The sequence below is a fragment of the Neofelis nebulosa genome, chromosome 3, assembly GCF_028018385.1.
Source record: "Neofelis nebulosa isolate mNeoNeb1 chromosome 3, mNeoNeb1.pri, whole genome shotgun sequence".
NCBI lineage: Eukaryota > Metazoa > Chordata > Mammalia > Carnivora > Felidae > Neofelis > Neofelis nebulosa.
The window spans coordinates 31,233,397-31,245,633 of record NC_080784.1 but is presented as its reverse complement, the minus strand read 5'-3'; the positions used below and the strand labels follow the sequence as shown (position 1 = coordinate 31,245,633).

The 12,237-nt window shown below is 39.2% G+C and overlaps 1 protein-coding gene across 18 annotated transcripts in view; it reads right to left on the bottom strand.

Moving 5' to 3' along the window:
* NRG1 (neuregulin 1) overlaps nt 1–12,237 on the bottom strand; it is a 224,826-nt gene that overhangs the window by 72,205 nt on the left and 140,384 nt on the right. The window contains exon 1 of one of the 18 annotated variants that reach the window (XM_058720237.1): nt 5,213–5,331. The exons of the other annotated variants lie outside the window; for them this stretch is intronic. The gene's annotated coding sequence lies outside the window, so the exon portion shown is untranslated. Of the gene's footprint in view, nt 1–5,212; nt 5,332–12,237 lie in introns of those variants that run through there. 18 annotated transcript variants of the gene reach the window in all.

Sequence of the window (12,237 nt, the reverse complement as noted above, 5' to 3'; positions counted from 1 at the left end):
ATGCAACTCCCTAATTAGTAGGTAGAAAACACAAATTTATAAATGAGTCACACCAACAATTCCCACAACTTCTTTGCTCTTCTTCCTATATTTAACTTTTGCAGAATCTTGCTACTTAAAAAGCTACCCTTTTCCAAAGTTTTGATCAGTTGAAACAAAAGTACATAAACACCCTTTAAGAGCTGCTCCACATGTCATACTAATATCTTCATTCACTAGGATATAAAGAAAATGGTGGTTGCACCTGGGATTCTCTTTTCTTCAGGTCATCTTCAGGTTCTGTTCTTAGCGTGTCTAGTGCAAGTTGGAGCAATCCTGTCCTGGGCAAACAGGTATGTTTTGGGGGCTGTTATCAGTAGAGGAAATGGCATGGAGCACAAGGCTGCATGTTATGATGGAGTGAATGTGCATTTCACCTTTTAACTTACATGAAAATGAAGGTTGCAGATGGCCTTTTCTTGCGGGATAGAGGGGTTTACGCTCAATGAATGGCTAACCCACAGAGACAGAGGTTGAGATACAGAACACCAAAATCCCTATATTTCTATGTAACTTTCGTAAGGATATCCCCCTCCAATAGTGGCTAGATACTCCTCCTATTCCTTCTAGGAATAGAAGATAAAATAAAATCACCTCAGATTACTCATTCTTTGGGGATGGCCACCTCAGCCTAAATATCAAGATCTCTGATAAAGGGTCAGTCTGTTCAAGGTTACTATTGACATTAAAAAAAAAAAAAAGTCATTGTCTGTCCTCCTCTGCTTTCCTGACATGCCCACAGAGTTCATTTCCCAAGATCTGCAGGTGCTGATTTTAATCCTATGGAGCCCTGGGTCTTTACACACTATTACTATTACACACAGAACTTTAGAGTCTAATGACAATCTAACAGGGCCTAAAATATTGGCTTAAGTGTCCCACAGTAATGCCACATATGTTCCTGGGAATGCAGCAAGGGCACTTGGCAAACATGATGTCTGGGTCTCTATTGTCCTCACTGCACCTATGGCCAGGTGATGCGGTCCCACGTTAAAAGCCCGTCTGGCTGGCGTGGAGCAGACGTTTTCACATGGTGCTGTGTGGGTGACAGGCTGCCGCAGAATGTGAGTGGAACGTGGGGCCAATGGAATTATGGGGTCGTATGGTCCCACAGTTACTTCAACAAGAGGAAATCAGACTTTATTGTTTTGCAACAAAACAATAGGATTTCACTTGGAGAAAACAGGGACACAGATGCTTTAAGAATTTTGAAAAGCCCTTGGATCTAAGTCAGCAGTGAGTACCTAACTCTACTAGAGTCGGACTCCTTCCAGGATCTCAAAGTTGAGGGCGTATCAAAGTTTGGCTCAGGAAGGGCACTGATAACTCAGACCACTTTTCCTCAGACAGACCTTAAGTCCTAGGTAGATCCCAGAACCAAATCAGCTTCCTATTGGTTCTTCTTTCCGAGGTGAGGCCACATAATGATATAATTCAAGTTATTAAGATGAGAACAGAAGCCAAAACATTTCCAGGGGCAAGAGGTAGGACTAAGTCTAAATTGGCTATTATCATGATGTGTATGTGAAATTACACACTCCCTGAAGTTTGATACTCATGACCATGAGCTGTATTAAAAGTTATGAAAAAAGATGCGAATCAGTCAAGAAGATAATGAAATGAAAATATGATGTAACATTTACCACATCATTTCTTTGTTAATAGGTACATAAACCAAAAGGTGCCTTCACTACAAAAAGATATAACGTAGCTATTTAAAACAAAACAAAACACTCACTGCTCACTGCAAAACTATAAAAGGCAAACTTCATGAGGGGAAAAACAGAAACAGCCACAAGCACAGATTAATCACCGCTACCATTTTCTAAGTGTCCTTCTAGAAGCAATCTTTGTTGTTGTTTTTTTGTTTGTTTGTTTTTGTGCTACTTGCAAATATTTGCAAAGAAAGGTAATTTTCATCATGTCACATTTATGGAGAAACAATACATAGTCCAGGAACTCCTCCCTTCTTTGCTGTTTTTGGTTTTCTTGACGTCCCTATAATCCTAGTTTTATCTACAAACTGCCAAGTGCCCAAGTCCACGCTAGAGAAGCAGATATTATGAGAACCTGTGAAGCACAAGATCTTATCCGAAAAATTGTTTCAAATTCTGTTTGATCACAAAAACTCCAAACTATACAAATAATAGGCTCACTTTTTCTTGGACAGCTCTACAGTTGGCTGGACGGTTGCTTTTTCAGTCCTATCAATCCCTTTGGGTATTCAAGATACTATCTTGCTTTTCTTGGCTGCAGCACTCGCTCTTGGAAAACATCTGGGCCACAAGGCACATGTTGTGTTTAAGATTATGGTGTGACGACCCCAGGAGGCTGACTAGAGCCTAGACAATACAAGAACAAATGTGATGCCGAGTAATTCAACATTTCAAATGCCTAATAGATGAACCAGCAACAAACTGTGGTCAGGAGTAGAATAAAAACAGGAACAAGAATGCACAGAGAACCCAACTGGCCCAACAGTGGAGAGAATATTTATTTATCTTTATTAATTAGCAATCTAAAGCAGCAACTGTTTTAATAACTTCATAGGTAAGTGAAATCATTGTTGAAAAGCTGTCACTCTTCATTACACGGGGTCCTCTGGGGCTTGGAAAAAGATTTTCTGGGAGCCTTACCAGGGAGTGAAATTCCTTGCCTATATAGATTTGAGATTCATTCCATAGTTCAAAAGCAAACATTTTTTTGTGCATTCACTGCACACGGGCTCAGGATTGAGCAGGGGGAGGCACACAGGTGATGATTAAAAATAATAAGTGGTAATGATAACAGGATTTATGTCTTAAGAGAGTTTATTGTCTGATAAGAAAAGTAAGGCAAATTAAAAACTAAGATCTTTATAAAAGCAGCTTTTAGCAAATCCTTGTAGCTGGGAATAAAGGCAGTTTTATCCCATGCTTTGAAATATGGGTATAATGTTAATTATTGGAAACTGGTTGTAGGGCAAAGCCTTCTAGATGGGGTGAGTGGTGTAGGTGCGAAAAGCCACAACATATTTGGAAATTATAACGAATACTGAAGGGCCACCTATCTTAGCCCATAGTTGTAAATCTTCTTTTTTTAAAAAATGTCTGTTTTTTAAATTTTTTATTTTTTGAGAGAGAGAGAGAGAGAGCACGTGCACAAGTTGGAGAGGGGTAGAGAGAGAGAGAGAGAGAGAGGGAGACAGAGGATCTGAAGCAGGCTCTGTACTGACAGCTGAGAGGTCGATGCGGGGCCTGGACTGAACCGTGAGATCATGACCTGAGCCAAAGTCAGACACTTAACCAACTGAGCCATCCAGGCGCCCCATGAGATGTAAATTTTCGATGTATTTTAATGACAATCCTTTCTTTTCTTTTTCTTTCATTAAAAATATCAGTAGCCTGATGCCTTGTTTTTGTGTCTCATGGTTTTCTCTTCTATATACCATCAAAGCTAACTCCTATTTTCTTGGTAAGATCTAGCCAGGATGTTAGGGACGCCCACTCCTCTTCTCCTGCTGCAGCTATGACACTTCTCTATGGATCTTTGCCCACAGGCCCGAGCTATGCTACAGCGAGCGCATGCTCACACGTAGCTCAGAGAATAATAGAAGGAAGCGATGGAGATAGAGAAAGATTCTGTTTTGGGGGGCGGTGCTTGCTATGTGCCAGATACTGTCAAAGTGCTTTACATGTAATAACTCATCTACACTTTACCACTCTATGATTTAAGCGCTATTTTTGTCCCCATTTTATGGATGAGGAAACTGAGGCCTCTGAACATTACAACTGTCTGGGGCCACATAGCCAATAAAGAAGTAGAGGCACATACCAAACCGAGGCAGTTTGTGTTCGGCCTGTGCCCTTGAATACTTCACTACGCTATGTCTGATCAAGACGAATCAGGGAGAATGGTAGCATAAATCATGTAAAAATACAATTTCTGAAAGCAATGCCAGCTCTCCTCCTCCCCAAAATACTTGGAATGAATTCTTTTCAAAATAAGGTCTTTCATGCACACGTTTTGATCATGAAAGTCCAGCACAATTACTGCTATTGTACAAAAGGCTAATTTGTATTCCTGAGTACCCCGAGCTGCAGGCTGCCTATCGCAAGGGTGATTTCAAATTTAGCAATTTGCTCCATCTTTCATCAGAAAAGTTTGTGGTTCGGACCTAGCGAGGTCCTCACGACTGTCACGTAAGAAGCAATAACCATTCCTAGATGAATTGCGATGGTCTCTCCAGGCACTCAGAAGATTACAATCGGGGCTAATGGTTCTGAGCCTCTTGGCTTCCACTAGTAATGGATCATCTGTCTAGTTTGACGACCTCCTTAATAGCTCTTCCTCCTCACAGTGTGTTCAGGCTCATGCTCAGCTTTGCTAATCCCATATGTGGCTTCCGCTTTTTCCTTTGTTCTTTTTTCCTTTCAGAATAACTTCAACTGACTTCAGACGATAGTGCTCTATTACACCTTTCAATGCGCATACCCACTTCTGCCTCCGTCCACCCCTGCATCTATTCATCCCTCCATCCATCATCTATCTGCCCACTTTCCTCTTAAAATAGCTTGTCTGAAATTCTCACAGATGATGCCAGAATAATCTTGTTTCACTCCTCATTGAGATGTTGCTAACAATGATGTATTGTAGATATTGCCGATTCTTTGTAGTGTCTCTTGTCTCCTTTCCGAGGCTGATGATCCAGATCATCTTTTCTATTTTATTAATAAAGACTGAACCATGCTGAAGATGGTTGCGTGTTGTTGGCGTACAGATCAGGATTTTTAAAAGAAATATCAATAGTCCCACGACGCCTGAGTCCAGTATTCATTCAAGGGTAAAATCGTGAAGAATTTAGCAGCTGGCACCACACGGGTCCTTTGCATCTAGATTCAGACACTGGGTTAATACAGCTCTGTTCCTAACTTCCGTGGGAACTGGCTATATACTCCCCGTCCCCGGTGGTATCACTATATCATTAATACCAAACACTCTGTCTCATGCACCACTCTGAACCTAGCCCGTAAATGGAGCACACTGTCCTCCACCTCCTATGAGTCATCTTCGGCCGCTCCCAAGCACAGAGCTGGTCTGGCCTCACAGTCTCTGGGGCTCTCTCATTTAGACCTTCCTCAGTGCGTTACCAGAGAGCTGGCCACGCATCTCTCAGGACAGCTGTGTTACTCACCTTAGAGAATCAGAGGATCTTAGTGGAAAGCAGGTATCCAGGTTTATATCGCCTTCCCTCAGCCCTTTCTGTCTTTTAACCGTTTCCAGGCGAGTGTGCCACAGACAATCCTGTGTCTGAGTAAGGGTTTCTTACATCTTCTGAGTCACTCTAAGCCTGCAGATTTTCATATATACCATCACTTCCTTTGGCCATTGCTTGTTGCTCTGTCTGACTCGGCTCATTTTAGTGTGGGCCCCAAAATCTCATTTAGCTGTCATTTTGGAAAATAGATTCTTGTTTCTGGATTTCCTCAATTTTTTCTTTCATGTGTCATCCCTAACGTAATATAGAAAAAAAAAAAATCATTTCCTTTTTTTTCCCTTGCCTCTTGGTTTGTTTCTAAGTTCGGACTCATTGCTTTCAACATTCTAATATAAGTTAGGTATATCATTTGTAATCCTAGGTCGTCCCCCCCACCCCCACCCCATATGTTTTCACTCCTTAAGGAAAGAAACAGAAAGGAGTCATATCGGTAACTCGGACCTGTCACAGTCAGGGAGATAGCACTAACCAGAAGTATAAAACCAGGGAGGTTTAACAGGCTAGTCTGAATCCTGGAAAAAAATATTTAAGACAGCAATTATGATGATAAAAAACACCATATCCTTCTTTTTTATGCTATAATTTTATAATAAATCTTTTTTGGAGAGAAGACATCAAGGTTACGGAGAAAGTTACCGATTGCTAAAATTTAAAATTTAAACCTATAAATTAGGCATCAGGGGTGCCTGGGTGGCTCAGTCGGTTAAGTGTCTGACTTCGGCTGGGGTCATGATCTCGTGGTTCATGAGTTCGAGCCCTGCACTGTCAGTGCAGAGCCTGCTTGGGATTCTCTTTCCTGTCTCTCTGCCCCTCCCCCACTTGCTCTCTCTCAAAATAAATGAATAAGCTTAAAAAAATTAGGCATCAGACAGGGTCAAATCCTTATGCTGAGTGACTCATTTTTTTTTTTTTTCAGTTTGTTGATTTAGCTAATTTGATTTCTGTAGGAGTATCCCTATATTTCCTCAAATGTCATTTCTATCACATCCCTTTTGGAGGAGACCTTCCTCATACACCATTCTGAAACTGGTTCCGAAATTCAGCACACTTTTCTCCAGTCCTATGAGTCATCAACTGGGGGTGCTACGAAGCAGAAAGATTTTCAATGTTCTTTGTAGAAACTTTTCTCTTACTATTTTCAAGCTGAAAAGTAGCGTGGAGATGCTGGAGACCAGTCATTGGCAAACTGTATCTACAGCCCACGAGTAACATATTTAATTGTGCTCAGAAGCAGTTCTCCATGGAGGATGAGGGAGTCGAAATCTTAGACGTCTGGGGGCCAAAAGCAGAATCTGCATGCGGCGAAGGTGGAGGTGCAGGCAGAGACGTGGACGGAAAGGTGTTTCGCTGGGTCTGAAAAGCCCCCCCAACCCAAGATCCTGACAAGACTTCACAGCAGAGAAAGACATCGCTCTCTTCCACTCTGGTTGAGAATCACTGACTTAGACCAAGTCCCTACAAAAGAATAAATTCTAGCACGACAAGGCAGTGACTCCCATAAAGTGCTTAAACCAGTCTTAGTGGCAGAGCTGAGTTACGAATGCAGGCTTAGTGACCTAGCCAAACGACTTTTCCTCTAAAACCCTGCTGTTAGTGTGTCCAGGTGTCAAAATTTTTAGTACTGAAGAATTTGGAATCGGGAAATCGCTCAAAATCTATGTAATTCTTGCTTTATACTTCTATTCCTTGCGGTGATGGAAATGTTCTACACTTGACGAAATCAACATCAATATCCTGCATGGGGAACATGGCAAGGAATAAATGGGATCTTTCTGTATTATTTCTTACAACTGTATGTAGATCCACAAGTATCTCAAAACAAAACTTAACTTCAATAAAAACTGTATTTACTTAGCAATTGGATTTAACTCAGACTAGAGTCTGTGTCTGTTTTTTCTGAAAAGGTCAGCAGTGTCAAAACTGCCCCAAATTTATACCACCTACCTCATTAGCTCTCCGCTCTCATAATTTACTGGATATTTCACAATAAAACGTTCAAATTGATGAGAGTAGTCAAAAGAAAAATCAATGTTGAGAATCAATGTTGAGAATAACGCGACCTGCTCAAATCTGAGACTATCAAGAAGGTTCTCCCCAAACATATTTGAAGAGAGTGTTAATTATCAAAAAGTGGTGTTTTAGGATCATCTCCTCAAAAAATACCTCTCATTCCTTTCTTAATAATAGAAAAATATATAAAGAAAGCAAGCAGAATAAAAAAAAGCAAGATGAAGATACCTCAGTTCCATTAAAATGTAAGTCATTTATCCATACAAGTAACTTACTAGTACAAATGAAAAGGTTAGCTCTCCTAAAATACTTCCCTCAAGACTCTGTTTACAAGTGGAATACCTCTTGAGAAAGCAAAAAGAAAATCATGTTATTTTGATGAGACAGATTAAAGGCACAAACTGCAGCCACCAAATATTCTCTGAAATAAAACAATTCTTTGATTGTGAGTAACGTTTAAGGAGAGCTAAGTATAGGCATGAGAAAAATTTAAAAAAAAATGTTATGCATCTTCTGGTTTGTTCCTTTTGTCCCCCTGACCTGGGGATTCTAGAATTCATTTTCACTCACAAAGTAAATTAGAAGAGCCCCAGGTTTTGAAAAAGGAACGCAGACCAGGTTCCTGGCTACAGCACACGGTAAGTCCACAGAAGACACGAATGCGATCTGCACTCAAATATCAAAACGTAGTAGCATTTCACCAGCGTAAAGTACAAAGGTGACAGAAGAGACTGGTCAGAGGAAGTCTTTCCTCCTAACCCTGCAGAGTGAGGAGCATTGGAAGACTTCCCTGTGTAGGAAGGAGGGGAAACATTAGGATGAATTAGAATGAGGTGACCCTTCTCTTGGGGCAGGCTCCAATAAAACACAGACTGCAGAATATCCAGTCTGAATATCTATTGTGAATGAGCAAATGGGACCCTATTTTTGTCTTCATGAAATCAACTCTGCCTAAAAGTACGTTCAGCTTGTTTGAGGGTTCCTCACTTTCCACCTCTTTTGTTCCAGAGACTGCAAAGTGAAGGCCAATTTGCATTTTTACAGTCAATTTCCAAGACTGACACTGAATCCTTCTGCAAAGGCTTTTCTTAAATTGCGCTGGTCTGTGGTGCGGAGACCCCCTGACAGTTCTATAGCCTGCACTCCCTTGCTTTATGGCAACTTGGATCAACATAAGCCCTGAATACTGTCAACTGATATGACACACTAAAACAAGAGTAAATAAACATGGAAACGACTCTGCTGGCTCCTGGTCATAAACGCAGAAATGGTGAGGTTCTCAAGTTTGCCTGCACTTAACAACAATATGTTTCTTCGTGGAACGGATCCAAAAATTTGAAGCTAATCTTAAAAAGTCAGAATTCTTGCATGCATAAACAAAAGCTAAAGCCTTTAACCAACAGATGTAAATTAAAGTTGCCTGCTTGAACTGGCTGTGATAATATTTATTATTATAAAGATAAAAGGTTAAATATAAATTACACTAAAAGTATAGCTGACATTGCCATTTTTTTCTTTTCGTTCCAGAGTTTATGAATTTCCCTCGATATTTGTCAAGATACGTGATTTCTAAATCAGTTTAGATAAGGTGTTTATTCTAAGGTTTAAGTTTTTATTCTAAACTCAGTTACTGACTTACTTGGAAATTGACTGTAAAATTGACAAAGGAGAGTTTCTTAAAGAAGAACAGTTATGTTTTGCTACATAAATTTCATATAAATTACAGACAACAGTTTTCATGTCCACAAGCCTTACCATTAACTATTTATTATTCTAATATTTTGTACACAGAAAAATCAAAACAGTATACACCCGGGAAACACTACGTGCTGCCTTCTCCATGACAAGTGTCAGAGATACTCCAAGTGGCCAAGGGGATTTCCCTATAGTTCTGTAGCATGTGAGATTTTACTTCTAAAAAAGAACTTTTCAGAAAATATATCCTGAAAAGTAAAAGCAGGGAGAAGCATGTATTACAACACTAACGGTATGCTACAGGAATATTTTCCTCGCAACTAAGTTTGAATAAACTTACTATATCTTTTAGGCATCATAAAATCTCTTTTTAGTCCTGTCGTATTGAAAACTATGTGTCGTAAAACTATACCTTGACTACAATACAGTGACTACAACTCTTACTTTGCCCAAACTTGAGGGGAAAAAAAAAACCACCTTATTCTGAGAGGAACTGAAATAAAATGAACACCCAATTACCATAATTTTTAACACAAGGTATAACAGGTATTTGCTCCCATTATAATACTAGAAATAGGGAAGCAAAACAAAGCTTACAAGACTCCTACTTTGGGTATTTTTCTTTTGGTTTATTCACTAGTAGTTAGTCTAATATTTCCATAAGAACTCTATGTCCAAAGTAAGTAGGTATTCAGGGAGAGAAACAAAAACAAAAACAAAAACAACCCACACCACTGGCAAGCTTCTAGAGAAACTGTGGATTTAAAAGTAGGTTATTGTAATTCAGGACTCCTCACTCTTGTATATGCTAAAGTGCTTTGTGAATCTTCAGGAATGTAAAACAACCACCTAACTCTGCCCATGACAAGACACCCCCCTCACCACCCCCACTCCTGCCCTTCATTCATTTTCTGTAGTAACATCCACTGAATGGCACTGAATTCATTTTTTGAAATCTTTAGATCACAAAATTGCTACTAACTAATGAGGATATTCTGCATTTGGTTGTAATTTTTCATTTGATTCCTCAAATTCATGTTCTGCGTTAAATATTTACTACTTGCCAAATTCAGGACTCAAGGTTGGCTACAGAACATGAGAACCAGAATGAAAACAACAGTGGACTTGAGGGCACAGAACAGCTGAGGGCGAGGTCCTTTCTTCCACTAACAGGCTCTGTGGCTCTGAGGAAGGCTTTTAATCTCTACAGACAGCAGTTTTCTCATTTAATACAAGGCAGTTAGGCTAAAAATCTCTGTGGCTCTTTCCCATGTAATTCTCGTAATAGCAAAGAGCATATAGATGTTCCCAAGGAAGTATTTATTTATCCAGTCAATGCCTGGCAGTGAATTAATCAGTAGGTATAGACCGGTAGCTTTTCCATATCACCTAGATTTCTCTGCCAGTATAGAAGTGTCTCCAATAGGATGTTCGAAGGCAATAAAGGATAATTCAGTTTCAGAATAAATCATTTCTATAGGTAGTGTTTTTAAAAACAAACCAGTTCTTGACTGGCGCCTGGTGAAAACCTAGGTTTCTTATCTATTTTCACAGCAAGATTACTTTATAATTCTCAACAATATGGATCATACGTGTTTATACATTTTTTTTCCCTGAGAAGCATAATGGTCAACAGTGTCACACAAGTGTTATAAAAAAAAAAGTGGCATTCTTTTTTTTCACATTACAAATTAATTCTTTTCTTAAATACACAAGAATATTTCAAGTCTAGGTGCTCGGATTGAACACACAATCATATGTAATAAGGAAAAATAGTTACTCAGAGTGTAGTATCACTAGTCAGTTACACAGTAAGAGGATAACTAGCTGATAAGTAATAAAAGAGAAAAAGGAGAAAAGTTAATTGCTATAAATCTGTGTGACTTTCATTCATTTGACTCACTGAGATCAGGATCTGTGTGTATGATTCTAGATAGAAATTAAACCGGCAAAGGCTATTATGAATTCAGAGGACTCAGTGTCCAACAAATCAATGGATATGACCTGTTAAAACGAGTTAAAAATAAACTGAAAACCAAAAAAGGTTACTTTTCAAAAGATTAAAAAAAAGGCGGATGATGGGCATTAAGGAGGGCACTCTGGGATGAGCACTGGGTGTCCTATGTCCTATCACTGGGTTCTACTCCTGAAGCCAAGACTACACTGTATGTTAACTAACTTGAATTTAAATTAAAAAAAAAAGTGGAGACAAGTAAAACAATGGTTCAGATATTAATGTGATAGATAAAAACATATCTGTTGCTAGAGTGTGCTTAAATTAGGTATTGCTGCTATTACTGAAAATAATAGCAGTGTATCTGCTGTTAATCTCTGGACATAAATACAGTATGACCTGTCAACGCCTGGAGGAAGTATATCTTTTTGTTATGTTGACATGATAGGTAATGATGATGTTCTTTATATTTAAAACTTTTTAAAAAACACATTGTGAATTCGTAAAAAAAAAAAATGAGAGAGAGAGATACATAAAGAGACAGAGAGAGAGCAGGACACTCAATAACGTGGCCATCTGCCGACAACAGACTACTTAAGGACAGCCATCTGACCATGGCTCTCCCTACTCTGAATTCTGTTTATGATGTCAATGCCACAGGTCAAAAGGTAGTAAATGGAAGGCAGAAGAACCCGAGACATTTTGGCACATCATCAAATGCTTCCAGTTACTAACTGGGGCTTCAGGAATTCAGTTCAGTTGAATGTACTATGGTCTTAGTTCTTTATTTAGCATGATTGGAAAGAACCTAGAGATAGTCACAAACAAATCATTTAAAATAAGTTCTTATGGATATTCATGCACTGAATTTTTTTTTCCTGAAAAGAGACAGTAAGTGGAGAACGACTAAGAGCAAGCATATGAAAAACAGTAAACTGCCCATTTAAATGAGAAAGAACTAAAACATAAAGTTCTTCTACCTAGTAGAATGAAGTACAGTATGCAAGCTCGAAGTTCAACATTCTCCTTTGGAGAAGATATATTTATATTTATACTCTCTAAGTATATAATTCTTAGACAGCCTGTCCAGTTAATCCTAATAGGGTGAATGCACCAATCTCTCCTGCTAAATATAACATCACAGTGCCTCTGATGCTTACCCAGTCAAGTTCAGATTCTTCAACCTAGCATTTCAAGTCCTTTCCAATGAGACCCAAACTATGACTGCAGTCTTACCTGCCTCTCTCTCCCTACATGTGTTCTTTGCTTGAAATGACCTACG